Source organism: Danio aesculapii, chromosome 20 (assembly GCF_903798145.1).
Source record: "Danio aesculapii chromosome 20, fDanAes4.1, whole genome shotgun sequence".
In the NCBI taxonomy this organism is placed as follows: domain Eukaryota; kingdom Metazoa; phylum Chordata; class Actinopteri; order Cypriniformes; family Danionidae; genus Danio; species Danio aesculapii.
This window is the reverse complement of record NC_079454.1, coordinates 6,149,964-6,173,602: the sequence shown is the minus strand read 5'-3', so window position 1 is coordinate 6,173,602 and position 23,639 is coordinate 6,149,964. Positions and strand designations below refer to the sequence as shown.

The following is a 23,639-nucleotide window of genomic DNA, read 5'->3' as shown; positions in this document are numbered from 1 at the left end:
CAGAGCTTTTTGATTGACTAGATTAGAAATGGAATCAAGTCAAAGATTTTAAATGTTGCTGTTTCTCTATGAAATTTTCCTCACTGTAGGCTTTATTTGCAGAGTGCACCACATCATATTGAAGAATGTCAGTCAGAATGGCCGAGTGGTCTAAGGCGCCAGACTCAAGGTATTTCAACCTTCTCAGGTGGTGGGATTTCTGGTCTCCAGATGGAGGCGTGGGTTCAAATCCCACTTCTGACAATCGATTTTTATATTGATTAGATTTTAAAAAGAATTGGAGATAAATCACAGGTTTTTAATGCTGCTGTTTGCGTCTTGTGTTAGAAAGGCAGAGTGGTCTAAGGCGCCAGACTCAAGGTGGTTTAACCTTCTCAGGTAATGGGAATTCTGGTCTCTAGATGGAGGCGTGGGTTGAAATCCCACTTCAAAAAACAGAGCTTTTAGATTGATTAGATTAGAAATGGATTCACATCAAAGGTTTTAAATGTTGCTGTTTCTCTCTGAATTTTGCCTCACAGTAGGCTTTATGCACGGAGTGCACCACATCATATTGTAGATTGTCTGTCAGAATTGCCGAGTGGTCTAAGGCGACAGACTCAAGGTATTTCAACCTTCTCAGGTGGTGGGATTTCTGGTCTCTAGATGGAGGCGTGGGTTCAAATCCCACTTCTGACAACAGAGCTTTTAGATTGATTAGATTAGAAATGGAATCAATGCAAAGGTTGTAAATGTTGCTGTTTCTCTATGAAATTTTCCTCACTGTAGGCTTTATTTACAGAGTGCACCACATCATATTGTAGATTGTCAGTCAGAATGGCCGAGTGGTCTAAGGCGCCAGACTCAAGGTAATTCAACCTTCTCAGGTAGTGGGATTTCTGGTCTCCAGATGGAGGCGTTGGATCAAATCCCACTTCTGACAATCAATTTTTATATTGATTCGATTTTAAAAAGAAATGGAGATAAATCACAGATTTTTAATGCTAACCTTTGTGTCTTGGGTCAGAATGGCCGAGTGGTCTAAGGCGCTAGACTCAAGATGGTTCACTCTTCTCAGACCATGGCTATTCTAGGCTCTAGATAGAGGTGTGGGTTCAAATCCTACTTCTGACAACAGAGCTTTTAGATTGATTAGATTAGAAATGGAATCAATGCAAAGGTTGTAAATGTTGCTGTTTCTCTCTGAAATTTGCCTCACTGTAGGCTTTATGCATAGAGTACACCACATCATTTTGTAGATTGTCAGTCAGAATGGCCGAGTGGTCTAAGGCGCCAGACTCAAGGTAATACAACCTTCTCAAGTAGTGGGATTTCTGGTCTCCAGATGGAGGCGTGGGTTCAAATCCCACTTCTGACAATCATTTTTTATATTGATTCGATTAAAAAAAAAATGGAGATAATTCACAGATTTTTAATGCTACCCTTTGTGTCTTGGGTCAGAATGGCCGAGTGGTCTAAGGTGCTGGACTCAAGATGGTTCTCTCTTCTCAGACAATGGGTATTCTAGTCTCTAGATGGAGGTGTGGGTTCAAGTCCCACTTCTGACAACAGAGCTTTTTGATTGACTAGATTAGAAATGGAATCAAGTCAAAGATTTTAAATGTTGCTGTTTCTCTCAGAAATTTGCCTCACTGTAGGCTTTATTTACAGAGTGCACCACATCATTTTGTGGAACATCTGTCGGAATGGCCGCGTGGTCTAAGGCGCCAGACTCAAGGTGATTCAACCATTTCAGGTAGTGGGATTTCTGGTCTTCACATGGAGGCGTGGGTTCAAGTCCCACTTCTGACAATTGATTTTTATATTGATTCGATTTTAAAAAGAAATGGGGATAATTCAAAGATTTTTAATGCTACGATTTGTGTCTTGGGTCAGAATGTCCGAGTGGTCTAAGGCGCTAGACTCAAGATTGTTCTCTCTTCTCAGACAATGGGTATTCTAGTCTCTAGATGGAGGTGTGGGTTCAAGTCCCACTTCTGACAACAGAGCTTTTTGATTGACTAGATTAGAAATGGAATCAAGTCAAAGGTTTTAAATGTTGCTGTTTCTCTCTGAAATTTTCCTCACTGTAGGCTTTATTTACAGAGTGCACCACATCATATTGAAGAATGTCAGTCAGAATGGCCGAGTGGTCTAAGGCGCCAGACTCAAGGAATTTCAACCTTCTCAGGTGGTGGGATTTCTGGTCTCCAGATGGAGGCGTGGGTTCAAATCCCACTTCTGACAATCGATTTTTATATTGATTAGATTTTAAAAAGAAATGGAGATAAATCACAGATTTTTAATGCTACCCTTTGTGTCTTGGGTCAGAATGGCCGAGTGGTCTAAGGCGCTAGACTCAAGATGGTTCACTCTACTCAGACCATGGGTATTCTAGTCTCTAGATAGAGGTGTGGGTTCCAATCCTACTTCTGACAACAGAGCTATTAGATTAGAAATGGAATCAAGTCAAAGGTTTTAAATGTTGCTGTGTCTCTCTGAAATTTTCCTTACTGTAGGATTTATTTACAGAGTGCACCAAATCATATAGTAGAATGTTTGTCAGAATGGCCGAGTGGTCTAAGGCGCCAGACTCAAGGTATTTCAACCTTCTCAGGTAGTGGGATTTCTGGTCTCCAGATGGAGGCGTGGGTTCAAATCCCACTTCTGACAATCGATTTTTATATTGTTTAGATTTTTAAAAGAAATGGAGATAATTCACAGGTTTTTAATGCTGCTGTTTGTGTCTTGGGTCAGAATGGCCGAGTGGTCTAAGGCGCCAGACTCAAGGTGGTTTAACCTTCTCAGGTAATGGGAATTCTGGTCTCTAGATGGAGGCGTGGGTTCAAATCCCACTTCAAAAAACGGAGCTTTTAGATTGATTAGATTAGAAATGGATTCACATCAAAGGTTTTAAATGTTGCTGTTTCTCTCTGAATTTTGCCTCACAGTAGGCTTTATGCACGGAGTGCACCACATCATATTGTAGAATGTCAGTCAGAATGGCCGAGTGGTCTAAGGCGCTAGACTCAAGATGGTTCTCTCTTCTCAGACAATGGGTATTCTAGTCTCTAGATGGAGGTGTGGGTTCAAGTCCCACTTCTGCCAACAGAGCTTTTTGATTGACTAGATTAGAAATGGAATCAAGTCAAAGGTTTTAAATGTTGCTGTTTCTCTCTGAAATTTTCTCACTGTAGACTTTACTTACAGAGTGCACCACATCATATTGTAGAATGTCAGTCAGAATGGCCGAGTGGTCTAAGGCGCCAGACTCAAGGTTGTTTAACTTTCTCAGGTAGTGGGATTTCTGGTCTCCAGATGGAGGCGTGGGTTCAAATCCCACTTCTGACAATAGATTTTTATATTGATTCGATTTTAAAAAGAAATGGAGATAAATCACAGTTTTTTAATGCTATCCTTTGAGTCTTGGGTCAGAATGGCCGAGTGGTCTAAGGCGCTATGCTCAAGATGGTTCACTCTTCTCAGATAATGGGTATTCTTGTCTCTAGATGGAGGCCTGGGTTCAAATCCCACTTCTGACAACAGAGCTTTTAGATTGATTAGATTAGAAATGGAATCAATGCAAAGTTTGTAAATGTTGCTGTTTCTCTATGAAATTTTCCTCACTGTAGGCTTTATTTACAGAGTGCACCACATCATATTATAGATTGTCAGTCAGAATGGCCGAGTGGTCTAAGGCGCCAGACTCAAGGTATTTCAACCTTCTCAGGTGGTGGGATTTCTGGTCTCCAGATGGAGGCGTGGGTTCAAATCCCACTTCTGACAATCGATTTTTATATTGATTCGATTTTAAAAAGAAATGGGGATAATTCAAAGATTTTTAATGCTACCCTTTGTGTCTTGGGTCAGAATGGCCGAGTGGTCTAAGGCGCTAGACTCAAGATTGTTCTCTCTTCTCAGACAATGGGTATTCTAGTCTCTAGATGGAGGCGTGGGTTCAAATCCCACTTCTGACAATCGATTTTTATATTGTTTAGATTTTTAAAAGAAATGGAGATAATTCACAGGTTTTTAATGCTGCTGTTTGCGTCTTATGTTAGAAAGGCAGAGTGGTCTAAGGTGCCAGACTCAAGGTGGTTCAACCTTCTCAGGTAATGGGAATTCTGGTCTCTAGATGGAGGCGTGGGTTCAAATCCCACTTCAAAAAACGGAGCTTTTAGATTGATTAGATTAGAAATGGATTCACATCAAAGGTTTTAAATGTTGCTGTTTCTCTCTGAATTTTGCCTCACAGTAGGCTTTATGCACGGAGTGCACCACATCATATTGTAGAATGTCTGTCAGAATGGCCGAGTGGTCTAAGGCGACAGACACAAGGTATTTCAACCTTCTCAGGTAGTGGGATTTCTGGTCTCCAGATAGAGGCGTGGGTTCAAATCCCACTTCTGACAAACAATTTTTATATTGATTCGATTTTAAAAGAAATGGAGATAAATCACAGATTTTTAAGGCTAACCTTTGTGTCTTGGGTCAGAATGGCCGAGTGGTCTAAGGCGCTAGACTCAAGATGGTTCACTCTTCTCAGACCATGGGTATTCTAGGCTCTAGATAGAGGTTTGGGTTCAAATCCCACTTCTGACAACAGAGCTTTTAGATTGATTAGATTAGAAATGGAATCAATGCAAAGTTTGTAAATGTTGCTGTTTCTCTATGAAATTTTCCTCACTGTAGGCTTTATTTACAGAGTGCACCACATCATATTATAGATTGTCAGTCAGAATGGCCGAGTGGTCTAAGGCGCCAGACTCAAGGTTGTTCAACTTTCTCAGGTAGTGGGATTTCTGGTCTCCAGATGGAGGCGTGGGTTCAAATCCAACTTCTGACAATCGATTTTTATATTGATTCGATTTTAAAAGAAATGGGGATAATTCACAGATTTTTAATGCTACGATTTGTGTCTTGGGTCAGAATGGCCGAGTGATCTAAGGCGCTAGACTCAAGATGGTTCACTCTTCTCAGACCATGGGTATTCTAGTCTCTAGATAGTGGTGTGGGTTCAAATCCTACTTCTGACAACAGAGCTATTAGATTGATTAGATTAGAAATGGAATCAATGCAAAGGTTGTAAATGTTGCTGTTCTCTCTGAAATTTGCCTCACTGTAGGCTTTATGCATGGAGTACACCACACTGTTTTGTAGAATGTCTGTCAGAATGGCCGAGTGGTCTAAGGCGCCAGACTCAAGGTATTTCAACCTTCTCAGGTAGTGGGATTTCTGGTCTCCAGATGGAGGCGTGGGTTCAAATCCTACTTCTGACAATCGATTTTTTATATTGTTTAGATTTTTAAAAGAAATGGAGATAATTCACAGGTTTTTAATGCTGCTGTTTGCGTCTTGTGTTAGAAAGGCAGAGTGGTCTAAGGCGCCAGACTCAAAGTGGTTTCACCTTCTCAGGTAATGGAATTCTGGTCTCTAGATGGAGGTGTGGGTTCAAATCCCACTTCAAAAAAACGGAGCTTTTAGATTGATTAGATTAGAAATGGATTCACATCAAAGGTTTAAATGTTGCTGTTTCTCTCTGAAATTTGCCTCACTGTAGGATTTATTTACAGAGTGCACCACATCATATTGTAGAATGTCAGTCAGAATGGCAGAGTGGTCTAAGGCGCCAGACTCAAGGTGGTTTAACCTTTTCAGGTAATGGGAATTCTGATCTCTAGATGGAGGCGTGGGTTCAAATCTGTCTTTAAAAAACAGAGCTTTTAGATTAGAAATGAACTCACGTCAAAGTTTTTAATTGTTGCTGTTTCTCTGTAGGCTTTATTTACAGAGTGCACCACATCACATTGTAGACCATCTGTCAGAATGGCCGAGTGGTCTAAGGCGCCAGACTCAAGGTATTTCAACCTTCTCAGGTAGTGGGATTTCTGGTCTCCAGATGGAGGCGTGGGTTCAAATCCCACTTCTGACAAACGCTTTATATATTGATTCGATTTTAAAAAGAAATGGAGATAATTCACAGGTTTTATTGCTGCTGTTTGCGTCTTGTGTCAGAAAGGCAGAGTGGTCTAAGGCGCCAGACTCAAGGTCGTTTAACCTTCTCAGGTAATGGGAATTCTGGTCTCTAGATGGAGGCGTGGGTTCAAATCCCACGTCAAAAAACAGAGCTATTAGATTGATTAGATTAGAATTGGAATCAAGTCAAAGGTTTTAAATGTTGCTGTTTCTCTCTGAAATTTTCCTCACTGTAGGCTTTATTTACAGAGTGCACCACATCATATTGTAGAACGTCTGTCAGAATGGCCGAGTGGTCTAAGGTGCCAGAGGCAAGGTAATTCAACCTTCTCAAGTAGTGGGATTTCTGGTCTCCAGAAGGAGGCGTGGTTTTAAATCCCACTTCTGACTATTGATTATTTTGATTAGATTTTAAAAAGAAATGGAGATAATTCACAGGTTTTTATTGCTGCACTTTCATCTTATGTCAGAATGGCCGAGTGGTCTAAGGTGCTAAACTCAAGGTGGTGCAACCTTCTCAGGTTATGAGAATTCTGGTCTCTAGATTGAGGCGTGTGTTCAAATTTCACTTTTAACAGTAGACATTTCGCATTGATTAAATTAGAAATGTAAATAATTCGAAGGTTTTTAATGTTGCTGCTGCACTCTGAAATTTTCCTCATGGAGGCGTGGTCTAAGGTGCCAGACTTAAGGTAAATCAACCTTTTCAGGTAATGAGAATTCTGGTCTCCAGATGGAGGCATGGGTTTAAATCCCAGATTGATTTGATTAGAAATGGAAATAATTCAAACATTCATAATGTTGCTTCTGCTCTCTGTAAATTAAGTGTTTGTCAGAATGGAAGAGTGGTCTAAGGTGCCAGAACAAAGAACAAAGGAAAAATAGTCTAAGAGTGAAAAGAATAAAGAAATATCTAGAAAAAGAAAACAAAGCAGAGTGGAAAAAAACTATGAAATATTTTTTAATCAAATGTGGTAATTTTAACATGGGAGATGGGATTTTTTGGATAAAAACAAAAGCTTGGATGACAGAAAACTTACCTGAATTTTATAGAGAAATTTTAAGTGCGTGGGGGAACTTTTTTAAAAAAGTGCAATATAATCCACATGGAAGGGAAAACATTTTAAACCAACCTCTTTTCTTGAACAACAACATTTTAAGTCAAGGGAAGGTTTTATTTTTTAAGAAATGGATAGAAGTTGGGATTTTAAAAGTCTTTTTAACCGAACAATATGGTGTAGACACAATGGAGGAGGCGAAAGAGGAATACAACAGAAGGGAAATTGAGAAAACTCTTGACATAATTAAACAGGCAATTCCAAAAGAATGGATACGAAGCATAGAAAATTTTGAAAAAGAAAAAGAAACAAATGAAGTGTATGTGAAAATAGGAGAAAAAATACACGATTTTAAAGAATGTACTGTGAAAAATATTTATTGTTTTTTTAGAGAGAAAGTTTTTAAAGAACCAACAGCAAACAAATACTGGAAGGAAAAATACAATGTAAAAGCAAACGAAATATGGGGAAACATGAAAGGAAGGTATGTAGAAACAAAAGTCGCATGTCTAGAATTTTTAATAAGGCACAAGGCAATCTTTTCAGATGTCATTTTAAACAATATAGGGATGGAACAAAGTGGAATGTGTAAAGTATGTCAAAAAGAAGAAGAGGGTTTTTTACACGTTTTTATATTGTCAAGAATTGGAAAGTTTTTTAAAAGATTGTAAAGTTTTAATTAAAGGACTACTTGGAGACTGGGATGAAAATGAAACAGAATGGAGCAGAGTATTGATGTTGGGATGGAATAAGAAAAATGAAAATAAGAAAATTGTCAACCTATGTATCATGCTGATGAAGAATGCAATGTGGGAAAGGAGAATTGTGTCAAAAAAAGAGAAAATTGTGATGGATGTATGGACAATTTTAAGGAGGAAAATGGAAGGATATAAAGGACAAACTGTATATATATTATAAAAACGAGACCAATTTAAATGAACTGCACAAAATTTTGACGGACAAAGCATGTCAAATTTTTCAAGAAATGAACTGGAATATTCCACAGTTTTAATGTTTTGATTCCAAATGATATTTTAATGTGTATTGTATTATGCTTTACCGTGTGAAATTGTAATTGAAATTATTTTAATAAAAAAAAAAGGTGCCAGATCCCAGGTATATTAACCTTCCTTTGTAATGAGGATAATTGGATCAAAACCCACTATTGATTTAAGTGTTTTTAGATTGATTGGACTAGAAAAAATTGAGATGATTCAAATGTTTTTAATGTTGCAATTGCGTTTTGAAATTTGCCTAAATGGAGGCTTTAGTTATGGAGTGCACTACACAAAAGTATGAAATCTGGCGGTATGGCTGAATGGTCTAAAGCAGGCATGGGCAAACTTGATCCTCGAGGGCCGGTGTCCCTGCAGAGTTTTGCTCCAACACTAATCAAACACACCTGAACACCCTAATTAGTGTCTTCAAGATCACTAGAAAGCTACAAGCAGGTGTGTTTGATTAGGGTTTGCCCATCCCTGGTCTAAAGTGTCTGACACAAAGGGTTTCTCATTACTTGTCTGGTAATGAGACTTCAGGTCTGCAGATGGAGGTGTGGATTCAAATCCCTCTTCAGACTTAAGTGTATTTAGGTTAATCAGACTACAAAAAAATCAATGGACAAATTTCAAAGGTTTTTAATTTTGCAGTTGTGCTCTGAAATTTGCCTCAATTGAGGTTTTAGTTTTGGAATGGACTACCCCAAAGGAAGAAAGGTTTCAGAATGGCCAAGTGAGCAAAGGTGCCAGGCTAAAGATGCTTCAACCTTGTCAGATAATGAGAATTCTGCTCTCAAAATGGAGGTGTGGATTCAAGTCTCACTTATGACAATGGTTTTTGATGAGTTTATACATTGCTTAGTTTAGAAAAGGAACTGGACATAAATCAAAGTTTAGAATTTTTCTACTGCTGCTCTCTGAAATTAGCCACAATGGAAGCTTTATTTATGGACTGAACTACATCATGTTAAATGATCTGATGTCAGAATGGACAAGTGGTCCAAAGCGCCAAACTCAAGGTTATTCAACCTTCTCAGGTTGACTAAGTGGTTCATATTCAACAAAAATGCTGCACTACACTACACTATAGCTTACTTTTCTCTAACAATGTCAGAAACTTTGCATTAGTAGAACTTCTTGTGAGATTATAATTCTTATGAGTTGCTTGATGCGTCTCTCAGTTGCTAGCTGCTTTGGATAAAAGCATCAGCTATTTGACTAAATGTAAAAGATAACTTTAGAACTTATTCCAAAATAATCCCTTGCTTGAATTATGAGTTTTTCTTAAATTCTCAATTCAGCTAAAATCCTAAGGGCTCAGATGTACTCATTTTCCTGTAGTGCTTGCTCATTTGTACATGTAGGTTCAACCGCTTTCTCTGTGGTGTGAGGATCCCCTTTCAAATCCCTTTATCCCTTTTTTATTCCAACAATGGCAGCTCAGTGTCAATGGGACTGTTCCAAAATAACCCCAGAAAGTGAAGTAGAGTGCTGTACGTTTTTATTATGAGCCTGTAAAAGACGTCAGTCAAGTACACCTCTCAGTGGGGCTCTGCCACACTCAGTTTAAGAAGCGGAGGGAGACAATGTCAGACTCCCTGCAGGCGACAGAAATCCAACGGTTTAATTTTCTTTAAGTAGGCCCAGTCATGCAAGGACGCACACACAGATCAATCCTGCAAATAAATAAATGTGTTTAATGTCCACATAAAGCGCACACACTTGATTTGATTAAAGTTTTGATTGATTAAAATCTAATTGATTTATTGATTCATTCGTTTGTTCAAATTAATAATTTATTCATATACATACATACTTCCATACATACATACATACACACATACATACATACATACATACACACATACATACATACAACAGTTATTCTTTTTAGTTCTCGAATCTGCATACAACTGTGTGATATTCTACTAGTATTAGAACTGTTCCACCCATGTATATTACCTATGTGTTGCTTGTTTGTATGCCAATCAGAGGACTAATCTCATAATAGTTTGACAAATACTGCAGCTGTTGTACTACATACTGTATATTTGAAACTTTATTAGGCAAGACTGTATGTGTTTAGATTGCAAATATGGGGTTTAATAATAGGGATATAGTGCATTTTACAATGTGTGTTGATGAATTTTGCATTTGGAACTTCCTGTACATTGATGCCTGGCAAGTTTTCATTGGCAACTTAAAGCACTCCATTGAATAACACTTATTCTGGAGTCTTATGGATGTCTGTATCGTGGCTTATTGTGAAATATGTGAGATAGCTAAAGCAATTTTATAGCAATCATCTGTTATTTGGTTCATAGGAAATAGATTTGATTTAAAGAGCCCCTATTATGCATTATAAAATGTCATATTTTGGTTTTGGGATCTCTAACAACAGGTTGATATGCTTTCAAGAAATTCAAAATTTTCTTAAAATGTTCATTTTTTAGCTAATTTTCACAACAACTCCCATATGATTTATTCAGTAATTCATACATTTTTTTCAAACCCCTCCTTTACTTGACGCTAATCTGTGGTGATTGGTTGTCTGCATTCAGCATGAAGCTGAAAGAAACCATGGTGGAGATTATATGTGTGAGCCCAATGCAGGAATGCATTAAAACAATGCTGTTATACACCACCATATTGCTCTATTCTTAACCATAACCATAAGTATTAATATGACTTACATTTGGAAAATTGGCTATTTAAAAATGGACTGCTTTACGCCTGTGTAAGAACAGCTGATTGTGGCCATAGCAATGAGCTCAGAAAAACATTTAAACCAGTATAAGAAGCACCATATGGCACGCTTTACTTATATAAGAATATAGCTAACCAGAGAGATACAGTACAAGCTATGTGGCACAACAACCGTTTTTTCCATGCTTACAATGGCAATAAAATCTTTAATATAGATCCCATTGTATGTCAAGATTCTGAAATTGTATGCAAGTAAAGACTTTGTAGCATTGCAAATGAAATACACAGGCATATCACCCTGTTGCCCAGGACTGGTTACTCACTGAAGCTAAAGCAGGCCTGTGTTTGGTCAATACCTGAATGGGAGACCACATGTGAAAACTAGATTGCTGTTGGATGTGGTGTTAGAAAGGCCAGCAGGGGGTGCTCAACCTGTGGTCTGTGTGAGTCCTAATGGCCCAGTAAAAGTGAAGGGGACACCATACTGTCAGTTGGCGCTGTTTTTCAGAAGTAATGTTAAACTGAGGTCCTGATTTATGTAAAAGTAGGGGTGTGACCTGGCATTGCCCATCATGGCCTCCCAATCAAATTGGCTCTATCACTGTCTCTCCACTCCACCTATCTCTGGTGTGCGGTGAGCGCACTAGCGCTGTTGTCCTGTGGATGCTGCACACTGGTGGTGGTGTAGAGAGAGACCCCCTCTCTATTTTTGTACCTCTTCCCCTTAGCCCTTGAAACAGAGTGTGAAGATGAAGGGCTTCAAAATATACCCCTGAGAAATGGGACAGCACTACAACACCTGCACCGTCATCATATGTCATCATGATCTCTGACATCATATGAGATCAACGAAAGCGACTGCAAGTTATTCCAGTAGCTTTATTTTTGCAACGATATTATGTTATCATGACGATATAATGTGGCAATAAGATTGTAACTGGACTGTGAATTTACATTGTGGCCATATTCATCTATTTTAACACAAGAAAACAACATTAACTTTATAGCAGATACTTTAAAAAGGTCATTCTCAGCCACTAGACACTAGTTCTGACAGGGTATTCGAGTGTCATCGAGTGACAGAATGTGAAAGTATGTTGTGGGACTACTATACAGGAGTAACTATTTGGCATTATAGATGTTGGTTTTTATTTTAACGTTTTTTTAAAGCATGACAGTAAAACAGCAACGCGGTTATGAATTAAAATCTATGCTTGTTTGTTGTAAAAATTCGTAATAATGACCAAAAAAATACCAATTTGTGCATCTCCTTACTGTGTGCAGCCATGCTGCTGTTGTAGATGGTGTATTTTGGGATGTTTTTGTACCCCTTGGTTTCGAGTGTGGTCCTTAAAAATGTCATTCCCCTTAGCCCTACGTTTTCAAGCTAAACAAAATTGGGACACCTCTACCACTTCACATGAATGCGCAAAATGAGGGGTAGGGGTAAGGAGAAAGATAAGAGGTAGAATTAGGATTGGGCCTAAAAATAATAGTAAAGCTCTCCTCAACAAAACAATCATTGATATCACTTGTGTCCATACCACTTCAGGTGCTTATCTTTATTTTTCAACTCTTGATCCAGTATCACGAACCCAGGATCCCAAAATGAGTGACAACTGTCCCAGTAGTCATGTTATAACTCCTAATCTGTTATGTCAGCCAAAGAGACTTATCATCACTATGAACAGGCACAACATTGTCCTCTCATAGCCCTTCTCCACATCCATTGTGACTTTGTCCCAATCCTGAAGATTCCCTTCTTAGCCAAGCCTGGATGAAGTTACACTCACATGCATTCCAGTGGTCTGAAGCCACAGGGGTCTCTATCAGGGTCTGTCTGTCTGCCGGCCATCTGCCGTGTGCTTGTGTTTGTGGTAATAATAGAAGGTTAAGTGTGTGATGATGCAGGGATGAATCTCTGGAGCTGGGATGAGAATGAGAGGCATCTCTGAGGGTAGAAAGCCAGGATATTTTGGACGGACTGGCCAAGGGTTTTTCAGGTTCCAGTTTCAAGGCTGTCTCCTCCTCATAGCACAGAAACCTTACACCACATGAACTGACTTAATGTGACTCAGCTACTCAACTTCACATACGACCTTAGTGGGTTAGGTATTCAAGACTGGGAGGTCATTGTTTTGTTTGAATCTATGAGGTTTGTTGCTGTTGGTTGATTGTTAAAGGGCACCTATGATGAAAATCATCTCTTTTAAGGTGTTTGGACAGAACTGAGTGAAGGTATAGTGTACCCACAGTCATATTAGGGTGATAAAAACACAATAAGTCTCTTTTTTAAAACTTCCTGATGTTAAAATAGCATCCAAATGCCTCCCATTTTAAGGCCAAACGCAACTTGACGTAGTAGTGCGGTTTCCCTGTTCACCAAATTGATTGACTGCTGGGTATTAACATGTCTCTGTAGTAACGCGTATAATCATATCAACAAGACAGAATGTGTGCAAAGCAACCAGGAATAAATGATCTTCAGTTTACTAACATCATCAAATGTGATCAAGAGTGAGTTTTACAGGTTTAAAGAGTTCACGCTTAGTTGATGATAGATTATAAGCAAGTTTAGCATGCTGTCCTGGGAGATAGCCCTGAGCTCAAAAGGTCCTTGAGCCCTGGGCTCCCTCCCGTTTGCAGGGCGAGAGGGAAGCTTTTTATCCCCTTGATAAAAATGATGACTAAACTGATGACTAAAATGGTTGCTATGAAGAGATATGCTGTTGGATGAGAGTCTGACTGTAGTGCTAAATTTAGATTGATCAATTAACTTGTAGTGCATGTTTTCGGAATGTCGGAGGAAACCGTAAAATTGCTGTATTTCAACTTTCAAATGTTTCTTTAGCAAATCCCTTGTAAGGGGCACAACAATTGCATGTGTGGCATAAACTCTTCCTAATAAGCATTTCTTACCATTTTGCTGTCTTGTTAAAAACAACATTTTGGCACCTCTTGGGTTTTACAGTGCGCATGTGTGGTGTTGCGTGTAAGTAAGCTGTGTCAAACACTTAGCAGCTGTTCTTTAAATCACCACCCCCCTAAACACAAACACATACTAACCAAATCAAACTGAAAGGAACAGGAAACACCAGGGAGTCGATGTCTAAAAAACAGTTGTTCTGTCCTGATTTAAGTCCTTCACAAATGACGGCAGATGAAACAACACTAGAAAGAAGATTTTAAGCACAAGGGTGTTTCTAAACAAATCTCAGGACTGCTGGACCACACAGGACAGAAAACTTCTCAAGACACCTGGAGCCTGGAAGAATGTGTTTATTTTGTTAACATAATTCACACTTTAAAATTATCATTCTCCGAAGATACATTCACGCTAGTTAAATTGTTCAATGTATTGTGCATTTACAATTGAAAAACCATACATACTTCTCAAAAAATAAGGGGAACACTTAAACAACACAATGTAAATCCAAGTGTTCCCCTAAATTTTTTAGCAGTATAAAACATAGCTAACATTAAAGCCATTTAAGCCTTCTGTTGGTGTATATATGGAAATTAGTATTAGGGTAACGCATTACAAGTAACGTGAGTTACATAATATTATTACTTTTCTAAGTAATAAGTAGGACCACATGGAATCTGCACGCGCAGAATTCCGCAGATTTTTAGCCCGTCATGGATTCTGTTTATTTACTTGAGTAAATGTGTGTAAATCTGTATTTTAATCAGTTTTTAAATTAATTTCAGTAATATAACTGACTAATATGAAAATATTCATATGAATAATTTACAAAATAGTTTGTAAGGTAATATTTTCTGTCTTTTAGTAGATAAATTATATAAGAGATTATATTATATAAGAGATATATTAGTTTTTATATCATTTATTAAGTTTTTAGTTATGATTCTCCCAAAATCATTCCATATAAATTCACAGATTTTTCTCTGCAGAAATAGCAAAAAATGCCCGCAGATTCTGTCTGGCCCTAATGAGTGAAGTAACATTATTTTTTAAAAATAAGTAATAATTAAGTAACTTTTTTGAAAAATGTAAGGCGAGTTACATGTGTAACTTTGTAGTTTAATTAGCTTTTAAAAAAAAATGCTGAATTAATTATAAAGTAGTCACAATGAATAATGCAGTCAATGAGAGAATGTGTTCATTATTTTGAGCGCATCGAAGAAAAGGAAAAGGGCATTGTCTCAATAGAGAGTGATTTTAGTTTACTTGTACAAATAGTACAAGAGTAGCTAACAGGTTGCTTTAAATCTTCAATAATCTGTACATATGGAATGTATAGCTCTGGGGTCAGAAAGATCACAGATAACATTATTCAAAAAAAAAAATTGTATGTGTTTTTTAAAGGTAAATGTAGGTGTAGGTTATACAGTGCGTTGTTATTAGCAGAGCTCCTCTATTTAAAAAAGAAGGGAAAAAAACTACTTCTCAAAGACATAAAGCCTCAGCCAGGTAATAAAAAGTAATACAAAAGTAACATACACTCAAAAAAAAATTTTTTTTTGTTGCTTGTTCAAACTACATATTTAAAATGAGCTAAAACAACTCAATTCTTGAGATTTCGTTGGGACAACTTAATTGTTTTATGTCCAATTCACTTAAATTTGTAAAAGCAAACAAGTTAAGTTAATTCCTTCATGCTGTCTTAACACAAATTGATTGTGTGTAACCCAGCATTTTTTTACAGTGTGATGCATTACTTTCTATAAAATGTAACTAAGGGTGCACTCACATTAGGTACAGTTGCTTTGAAGCATGCCAAAGCGCGATTGTCCCCCATCCCCTCTCCCCATCAGCCTGCACTCACATTGCTCTTTTTTACCTACCAGACCTGAGCACGCTTACATCATCAATGATGCGACTGTTCAGTTTAACAGGAAGAGAAGCACTCTCGCTCAACACAGTGGAGATTTCTTTATTTCAATCGTTTTGTAGTATTTGTAGTCGTTTGGGATGCAGTGGCACGCAGTCAAACACTTTGCCAAACAGATCCCCACTTTTAACGCTCATAAATTATCATGAAAGTCCTCATGCTGCAGGTATGAGGAGGTTTCCTGAAGGTGCAGCTGACGTGGAGCGAGGGGTTTGCGTCTTTAATAAACGTAGAACAATGCTATCATGGTAACATGAGCTTGGGTTTCTGGTTTCCGCATATGCATAAATTAAAGTCATTAGATGTTTTCACCTTCAAAACGTCAACATCTATCTTAAAGAAGTGCATGCTGGTTTCAAATTGTGTCCTATTTGAGACTGTGCCAAAGCCATGCCACTGTTTTCATAATAATTAAAACATAATAAGCTGTGTGTTTAACTCATCCATTATCAGTGGTGTAAAGTACTGAATTACAAATACTCAAACTACTGTAATTGAGTTGTTTTTCTCAGGAATTGTAATTTACTAAGTAGTTTTAAAAATGTGTACTTTGAGTACATTTTTAGTGCAGTATTAGTACTTTTACTTCACTATTTTCCTTCAAACTGCAGTCACTCCTTTATTGTTTCTTGTCTATGGGGATTGGCTAAAGTAGAAAAATCTGTCTTGAGATTCCTGTCCAATCAAATCGCACATAGAAAGTAAATTGAATCATAATGAACAACCTCCACCTTTTTAACCACATACAAAAATGTCCAAGAGGATGTCCAAAATCTTTACACGCAATGACTGTTTATAGACTGGATGTCACTGATGTGAAAATGAAGGATGTCGACTGTATGATGACTGAAATTATCAAAAGCCTTAAACAATAACTGAATGGAATGAATGAAGAATGGAAGGAAGGGCTGAATGAAGAAAGGGCCGAATGAGGAATGGAAGGAAGGACCGAACTAATGAAGGAAGGACCAAATGAATGGAGGAAGGGATTCAGGAAGAACTGAACAACTAATTAAGGAATGGAAGAAAGGGAAGAAGGAAGGAAGAAAGGAAGGAAGGAAGGAACAAACAGAAGGAAGGAAAGGAAGAACGAAGGACGAAACAAACGGAAAGAAACGAAGGAAGGGATGAACAAACGAATGAAGGAAGGAAGCAAGGAAGAACAAGGGAGGAACAAACGGAAAAACTAAGGAAGGAACGAACAAGACGAATGAGGGAAGGAAGGAAGGAAGGAATATAGGAAGATTACTAAATGCACTACAGATGTTATGTTTACACATGCACAAACTGCATGTAAACGCATCAACTTTTCACAGCATAATACTCACTACTCGCTAAACTCTTTAGTACTCTTAAATGGGCTTCTTTTTACTAATACTTTGAGTTATATTTACAAAAGATACTTTACTCTACTTGCACTACAATTTTGGCAAGTAATGGTACTTTTACTTGAGTATAATTTTCAGTACTGTCAATTATCCTCTCATGCTGTTTCAGATGCATTTGGGTCAAGAGAGTGATGTTTGCACTATATTATAGAGGACAAAATTGTCAATATGCTTTCACTGACAGAAAACTTTACCCAAATGTTTTTGTTTGTATAGTGGTATTTGAACTGTTCTAACTTGTAGTGATGAATTGAATAGTTTACAATGTGGAAAGAAAGAAATATTTTAATTAGTCTGCAGTCTTGTGTTCACTTGTGGGAATGTGTTCGTGCACTTTAACAATATCTTCTTGAAAAAACTATACCCACACTATATCATTATTAGTGAATTAGAAACACTATACGAAATGTTAATAAAGGCGCACAAGGGCTACTGTATGTTTGTCACCAACTGCAGTGACGCACATATCTATATCATGCATATCTACACCACAGCGGAGAGTAGAAGAGCAGCAAGGGTGGGACAGGTTTTCCTGTGGAGCTGGCAGAAGTTCAACTCTCCACACACAGAGCGAGATCTGCTTTCAGTGTGCCACTATGAATGTCTGGCTCTAATCCAGCCTTGACACAGACCACTCAATCCATCACAACTACACCTCTGGCCTTTATGTACTGCAGTTATTGTTCACCAACAACTATGTGAAGTTCTTGTGTTGAACTGCTATCAAATGCATTTATTTGCATCCCCCTCTCTTGGGGATATATCTTTGATCTCGAACACATGTAAATATAGCTGAGTGTAATGTAAATTATTGAGTTGTTATGAATGATGAGAGAGCTTAGTGACATGCTCACGTTATAAATATGTAATCAGCTATTTTGAAATGTGAATGGACAATGTCAGGTCAGTGCTCACTACAAATACTGGATATCTGATAAGCCTTTTATCTGGCGTGCATGATGAATGCACTCACTAGATTTTTAGTAAACTGGTGAATGAAATGCACGAGCTACATTTGTATGACAATAATATAGCCAAAAAACAGTTTCTGGCATTTTGAAATATGTCTTCAAAAACTGAAATTGACCAAATATGATGCATTGTGTATGCCAGGCCAGTATTTGGGCGCTGTCACAGTACTTAGCTAACAGTAACTCTAGGGAAATGACTTCAGCTGTTTGCCACTTGTGTCTGTAGTCAGTGTCTAAAATTTTTGTCTCCACTGTTGGATATAATGTTAAGTTATTCAACACTTTGCTGATGAAGTAATATGAAACACTTGAGCAACATCACTACACTCCGATTGTTACCGACTCGGTCCCAGTCATTCCCCTCGCTGGCCAGCAGAGGTCACCATCGCCGGACTTTTAAGCATTACATCATCCATCTAAACTGATTGTGCACACACCTGAATTGAATTCAGTTAACGACCCACGCTTCCTATATAAGCCACTCTCAAACACCAGTTCATTGCGAAGTCTTGTTTAGCCCCGGCCAGCATTACTGAGCGGTCTTACCTATCTGATCTTCTGAGAACAACCCTGGACTGTTTCTGACTCTGAGTTGCCTTCTGCCTGCCCACGACCCTTGCTTTATACACGGACTCTGAACCACGCTGCCTGCCCTCGACCCAAGCCTGTCTAACTGATTCTGAACCACACCGCCTGCCACTGATCTATGCCTGGTAAATCACTCTGTGTCTGTCAGCCGCCAGCCCCAAGACCATTACTGATTACTGGTGATGTGTGTTCGCACTTTAGTGCGTACTGGATGTTTGTTTGACTGTGACTAATAAATAGTGCCTAATGGATCCCTCCGTGTCAGTCTCCGCGTTACACCGATATTGTTGTGTATGCTTGTTTATTCTTGCCTTATATCTAAACATAGGCTTTGCACACACATGATTTCAGAATTTTCAAATACTTTTGTTTTGTTTACATGGACACAACAAATTTATGGCTTTTCAGTCCCAACAAAGTTTTATTTATTTTTTTTTTTGTAAAAGAACCATCGTAATAACGTATAAACGTGTGTGTGTGTGTGTGTGTGTGTGTGTGTATATATATATTTGTAGTTTGAACAACCCCTCAGGCCATCTACATGTTCAAAAGGTATGGTAATTTTATATATATATATAGAAATGGAAGGAAGCAAGGAAATTTTTACAGTATGTCTGAACATTTTTTTTTTCTTCTGGAAAAAGTCTTTGTTTTATTTCGGCTAGAATTAAGGTTAATATTATTAGCCCCTTTAAATTAAATTTTTTCAATAGTCTACAGAACAAACCATCGTCATACAGTAACATGCCTAATTACCCTAACTTGCCTAGTTAACCTAATTAACCTAGTTGATCGGGCACCCCTCTGTGGTTGCCTAATTATGTGCTCTTTCCTTAAAAGAGCAGATCACAATGAAATGCCATTTGGTTTCTAGTGAAAGCTAGACAAATCAGTGTAGCAGTATTGAGATGTGTGAAATTAAATATAAACTGAAAAATTGGCTATGCAAAAGTTTGGGCACCCTCTCTTTTGTGTGCATTTTAAAACCTGTAGTCACTTAATGCTGATTGATTACAACACAAATTTGAGTTGAGTGAAGCTACGGTTACACCGGGCTTTGTGTGTGCGAAATTCTGTCGTGCGGCGCTGCGAAAAGGGGCGAGATTAAACCAGATAATTAGACATTAAAAAAAGCCAGCGATTGCTCCATGTTTTAAATTTCTGTCCAGAGAGGTCATGTTTTGATCCTCGATTGGTCTCACGTGGTCAAGTAATGCGATTCCGCAGGTCAGAGTTCACCAAGCGTGAATTTTGCACCGCAGCAACATGCGAAACTTGAAGCATGACCTTGCGTTTCCGGTCTGACGCATTTGCGTACGTATAAATAGAAGTATATGGGAGCAAAAGCCCAGTGTGACCGCAGCTTAAAGCTAGTTGTGCTTCTCCTTATTATGAACCAAAAAGTAGCAACATGTGAACCTCAAAAGAACTTCCTAATGACCTAAAAACTAGGAGAATTCATCAACGTGAATTAGGAGAAGGATGCAAAAAGCTATCACTACCGTGGCAGAGAAAGCTTAACGTGCTGCAATTCAAGAAAGCACATGCCATTACAAAAAAACACCAGCAAATAAAGAAACGACCTTCATCAATTTGACAGCACAGGTGTTGCAAATTGGTCACAACACGAACAACTGAAGAAACGCGCAGCAAATTGGTGACAACACTTGCAAATATCTACGTATCACAACGGAAATGTTTCTAGGGGACCCAAAAACATGACTGACCCTGCTGAGATCTGGATGTGTTATTATGCCATGACTCAGTGAAGTGATTGGTGGTCGTTTATTATAATATCTTGATCACATGACATACCGCACATGGATTCCACCCAGTATCAGCAGATTCTGAAGAATAATGTTCAGAAATCAGTCAAGAGGCGGACGTTATGACAGGGTTGGATGTTTCAGCAGGACAGTAGCTGCGTCTCAAATGGCTCACTATGCACTCATGCACTATGTACGTATGCACTTACACACTCAACAGCATAGTATATGTATGCAGTGTCGTTCCAAATGGAATACTAACGTTTTTTTACTAAGCGGAAATGGAAACCGTTTCCCTGTTGACGTTGACGGTTACCAAATCAGTGATATAAATGAACAAACTATCAAATCATGAGTATAATGAGTATAACCGCATTCACCATCAGGAGGCGCTATAATCACTCTCATAAGAAAATTTAGCTTTCACCATCCAAAATAATTAGTTATCCAACATGTGCGCCCAATAGCTCCGCCCCTTCCGCTACGTGAGAAAACCTGCGGTCGTTGAGTACGTGAAGTGTCCATCATTCCACACTTCATTTTATCGGCTGAATGAGTGCATCATCCGGGTAATGCAAGTTCACTTATTTTTAGAGTTTTCAATGTGAATGCACTTCTTACACTATTTATACTACAAAATGGCGTAGACTAGTGTATAAGTATGCGATTTGGGATGCAGCTGGTGTCCCAGTTCCAGATCTACCAAGCAATTCATGCTCAGACACAATCCAGTGGTCTAAAATGGCCATCCCAGTCCCCAAACCCAAGGTCAAACTTTTGCATAAGGTGATAATATATATATATTTCCTAAATGATATTTAACATAGCAAGGAGATTTTCACATTATGTCAGATAATGCTTTGTCTTCTGGAGAAAGTCTTATTTGTTTCATTTTGGCTAGAATAAAAGCAGTTTTAAGGTCATAATAATTAACCCCTTTAAGCTATATATTTTCCAATAGTCTACAGAACAAACCATCGTTATACAATAACTTGCCTAATTACCTTAACCTGTCTAGTTAACCTAGTTAAGCCTTTAAATGTCACTTTAAGCTGTATAGAAGTGTCTTGAAAAATATCTAGTCAATATATTTACGGTCATCATGGCAAAAATAAATAAATCAGTGATTAAAAATAAGTTAAAAATTATGTTTAGAAATGTGTTGAAAAAATCTGCATAAATCTGCTAAAAAATAAACGGGGGCTAATAATTCTGGCATATATAATATATATATATTAATATATATATATATATATATAATATTATATATATATATAATATATATATATATATATATATATATATAAAACTGTGCTTCAACATGAAAACACAAAAGTGCGCTGTGATGCAATGTCAAGAGCATACTGATTTAACAAGCAGTGAAAAGCAATAGTGTCTGGATGCAGACTTGGTTTTGCAAGTTGAGAGTTCTGCACATTTAAGAGATGCAATGTCAGACACAATGCACTCAATGGAGCTAGTGGTGTCACTGTGAGGGGTAGCGTTAGGGGTGGGGTTGGGTGTAGGCATTAAAAAGTATTGCATGCAGCTCAGATTGCAACTGCACCAAGTCTGCATCCGGGCCCCTCTCGAAAAAGCAGCAAAAAAAAACCATGTTGGCCAATAAGAAAGGAGAAAACAGTGCACATGCTGACATCATGGGACAAAAACTTCTTTAGTGGCCACACAACCACACTCTACACCCTAGCTGTGGTTTTCAGAAAGTTTGAGTTTCAGTCACTTGATAATGCATTAGGACAAACAGCAAAACCAGAAAAAGGGAGGTTTTGAAAATACACATGTTCATATGGTAAGTGCTTCAGAGTCCCATAGAAAGGTCTTGCTGACAACAAGCAACATATGCTGTGACAAGACCAGGTGGCATTACTATCCAGAGAATGTGACCCTACAATAATATTGTTTCTCAGCTCACAGCTCATCTAAAAATGATGACCTTCAGTTGTCTTTTTAAGCAACTAATAAACAAAAAGGACAAAGGAGATGCATGTACATGAAAAAAAAAGTGGCAGGGAAACTAACTGCATAGTCTTATAAGATAAGTTAGGAACATTGTGATTACCATAGTTCAGGAAAACCACACGGAGATTCCCTCATCATGACTGTTAGACAGTTTTTGAAGGGTCAGTGGATTACTGAACAAGCTAGCGTAGAAACGCCAAGCAGATTAAGCATGACTGCTGCTGGGCCCTTACAGTCTGTTTTGCTTCTAAAAGGGATTAAAGTTTACTCTAAGTTCAAAGTGAGTGATCTGCAAATCAGGAAGACTTTTTTCTTCCATAGCAACATGAATATAAATAATATTTTTCACTATTACAAACAATTTTGGAAATCATATATAATGTCACGATCACCAGCAATCCAGCCTGTAAAGATTGCTGGTAAACATGCTGATCGGTGGAGAACTACAAATCTGCCAGCAAAAGAACTACATATTCTGTCATGCAGCACACACACACCTGCACCAAGTCTCCAATGATTAGACTCACTCACAGCTGAAGCCACTCATGAGCTGATTACATGGACTATAAAGTCAGGACACAAACACACAGAGGTTGCTAAGTCTTGTTTACTGTTTAGTGACATCACAACGCGTTTCCTTTGTCTTGCTTTGCCGTGGTTTGATCCTCGCCTTGTTTATCTGTTTATTCCCGTCTGCTTCCTGCCTTCTGACATCTGTCTGTGTATTTGACTACGACTTTGGATTGCCAATATACATCTGTTTGCCCCTGGGTTGACCATTGCTTACGTGACCTCTCTAATAAACCTGCATTTGGATCCACACTTCCGTTGTCAGCATCACATCACGTTACATATAGACATATAGTTGCAGGCAAAATTATTTTATTTTTCAATTAAAATTTACCAAGTAATGTTTGACAAAGTAAGGCATCTATTCTATTTTCTTTCTATTATAAGTCTTATTTATTTTAATTTAGCTGGAAGCAGCTTAAAAACATTTTAGAAATGATTATTATTCATTTTCTTTTCGGCTCAGTCCCTTCATCAATCCGGGGTCACCACAGCAGAATGAACCACCAACTTATCCAGCATTTGTTTTATGCAGCAGATGCCCTTCCAGCCACAACCCATCACCGGGAAATACATACACACTCATTCAATACAGACAATTTAGCCTACCCAATTCACCTGTACTGCATGTCTTTGGACTGTGGGGGAAACCAGAGCACCTGGAGGAAACCCACACGAATGCAGGGAGAACATGCAAACTCCACACAGAAACGTCAACTGACCCAGCCGAGGCTCGAACCAGCAACCTTCTTGCTGTGAGGAGACAGCACTACCTACTGCGCCACTGCATTGCATATTATTAT

At 38.3% G+C, this 23,639-nt stretch overlaps 19 non-coding genes across 19 annotated transcripts; all 19 read left to right on the top strand.

Annotated features, from left to right (window-relative positions):
- Positions 1 to 131: 131 nt before the first annotated feature.
- On the top strand, positions 132 to 243 carry trnal-caa (transfer RNA leucine (anticodon CAA)). Its single transcript has 2 exons — positions 132 to 169; positions 198 to 243. It is a non-coding gene; the product is annotated as a tRNA-Leu (tRNA).
- A 323-nt stretch (positions 244 to 566) lies between these two features.
- trnal-caa (transfer RNA leucine (anticodon CAA)) lies at positions 567 to 678 on the top strand. Its single transcript has 2 exons — positions 567 to 604; positions 633 to 678. It is a non-coding gene; the product is annotated as a tRNA-Leu (tRNA).
- Positions 679 to 810: 132 nt separating this feature from the next.
- On the top strand, positions 811 to 922 carry trnal-caa (transfer RNA leucine (anticodon CAA)). The gene is made up of 2 exons: positions 811 to 848; positions 877 to 922. It is a non-coding gene; the product is annotated as a tRNA-Leu (tRNA).
- A 79-nt stretch (positions 923 to 1,001) lies between these two features.
- trnal-caa (transfer RNA leucine (anticodon CAA)) lies at positions 1,002 to 1,113 on the top strand. The gene is made up of 2 exons: positions 1,002 to 1,039; positions 1,068 to 1,113. It is a non-coding gene; the product is annotated as a tRNA-Leu (tRNA).
- A 132-nt stretch (positions 1,114 to 1,245) lies between these two features.
- trnal-caa (transfer RNA leucine (anticodon CAA)) lies at positions 1,246 to 1,357 on the top strand. Its single transcript has 2 exons — positions 1,246 to 1,283; positions 1,312 to 1,357. It is a non-coding gene; the product is annotated as a tRNA-Leu (tRNA).
- Positions 1,358 to 1,435: 78 nt separating this feature from the next.
- Positions 1,436 to 1,547, top strand: trnal-caa (transfer RNA leucine (anticodon CAA)). The gene is made up of 2 exons: positions 1,436 to 1,473; positions 1,502 to 1,547. It is a non-coding gene; the product is annotated as a tRNA-Leu (tRNA).
- Positions 1,548 to 1,679: 132 nt separating this feature from the next.
- trnal-caa (transfer RNA leucine (anticodon CAA)) lies at positions 1,680 to 1,791 on the top strand. The gene is made up of 2 exons: positions 1,680 to 1,717; positions 1,746 to 1,791. It is a non-coding gene; the product is annotated as a tRNA-Leu (tRNA).
- Positions 1,792 to 1,870: 79 nt separating this feature from the next.
- trnal-caa (transfer RNA leucine (anticodon CAA)) lies at positions 1,871 to 1,982 on the top strand. Its single transcript has 2 exons — positions 1,871 to 1,908; positions 1,937 to 1,982. It is a non-coding gene; the product is annotated as a tRNA-Leu (tRNA).
- Positions 1,983 to 2,114: 132 nt separating this feature from the next.
- trnal-caa (transfer RNA leucine (anticodon CAA)) lies at positions 2,115 to 2,226 on the top strand. The gene is made up of 2 exons: positions 2,115 to 2,152; positions 2,181 to 2,226. It is a non-coding gene; the product is annotated as a tRNA-Leu (tRNA).
- Positions 2,227 to 2,305: 79 nt separating this feature from the next.
- trnal-caa (transfer RNA leucine (anticodon CAA)) lies at positions 2,306 to 2,417 on the top strand. The gene is made up of 2 exons: positions 2,306 to 2,343; positions 2,372 to 2,417. It is a non-coding gene; the product is annotated as a tRNA-Leu (tRNA).
- Positions 2,418 to 2,540: 123 nt separating this feature from the next.
- trnal-caa (transfer RNA leucine (anticodon CAA)) lies at positions 2,541 to 2,652 on the top strand. Its single transcript has 2 exons — positions 2,541 to 2,578; positions 2,607 to 2,652. It is a non-coding gene; the product is annotated as a tRNA-Leu (tRNA).
- A 323-nt stretch (positions 2,653 to 2,975) lies between these two features.
- trnal-caa (transfer RNA leucine (anticodon CAA)) lies at positions 2,976 to 3,087 on the top strand. Its single transcript has 2 exons — positions 2,976 to 3,013; positions 3,042 to 3,087. It is a non-coding gene; the product is annotated as a tRNA-Leu (tRNA).
- A 131-nt stretch (positions 3,088 to 3,218) lies between these two features.
- Positions 3,219 to 3,330, top strand: trnal-caa (transfer RNA leucine (anticodon CAA)). The gene is made up of 2 exons: positions 3,219 to 3,256; positions 3,285 to 3,330. It is a non-coding gene; the product is annotated as a tRNA-Leu (tRNA).
- Positions 3,331 to 3,653: 323 nt separating this feature from the next.
- Positions 3,654 to 3,765, top strand: trnal-caa (transfer RNA leucine (anticodon CAA)). Its single transcript has 2 exons — positions 3,654 to 3,691; positions 3,720 to 3,765. It is a non-coding gene; the product is annotated as a tRNA-Leu (tRNA).
- A 79-nt stretch (positions 3,766 to 3,844) lies between these two features.
- trnal-caa (transfer RNA leucine (anticodon CAA)) lies at positions 3,845 to 3,956 on the top strand. Its single transcript has 2 exons — positions 3,845 to 3,882; positions 3,911 to 3,956. It is a non-coding gene; the product is annotated as a tRNA-Leu (tRNA).
- Positions 3,957 to 4,469: 513 nt separating this feature from the next.
- trnal-caa (transfer RNA leucine (anticodon CAA)) lies at positions 4,470 to 4,581 on the top strand. Its single transcript has 2 exons — positions 4,470 to 4,507; positions 4,536 to 4,581. It is a non-coding gene; the product is annotated as a tRNA-Leu (tRNA).
- A 132-nt stretch (positions 4,582 to 4,713) lies between these two features.
- On the top strand, positions 4,714 to 4,825 carry trnal-caa (transfer RNA leucine (anticodon CAA)). The gene is made up of 2 exons: positions 4,714 to 4,751; positions 4,780 to 4,825. It is a non-coding gene; the product is annotated as a tRNA-Leu (tRNA).
- A 321-nt stretch (positions 4,826 to 5,146) lies between these two features.
- Positions 5,147 to 5,258, top strand: trnal-caa (transfer RNA leucine (anticodon CAA)). The gene is made up of 2 exons: positions 5,147 to 5,184; positions 5,213 to 5,258. It is a non-coding gene; the product is annotated as a tRNA-Leu (tRNA).
- A 541-nt stretch (positions 5,259 to 5,799) lies between these two features.
- On the top strand, positions 5,800 to 5,911 carry trnal-caa (transfer RNA leucine (anticodon CAA)). Its single transcript has 2 exons — positions 5,800 to 5,837; positions 5,866 to 5,911. It is a non-coding gene; the product is annotated as a tRNA-Leu (tRNA).
- The last annotated feature ends 17,728 nt before the right edge of the window (positions 5,912 to 23,639 follow it).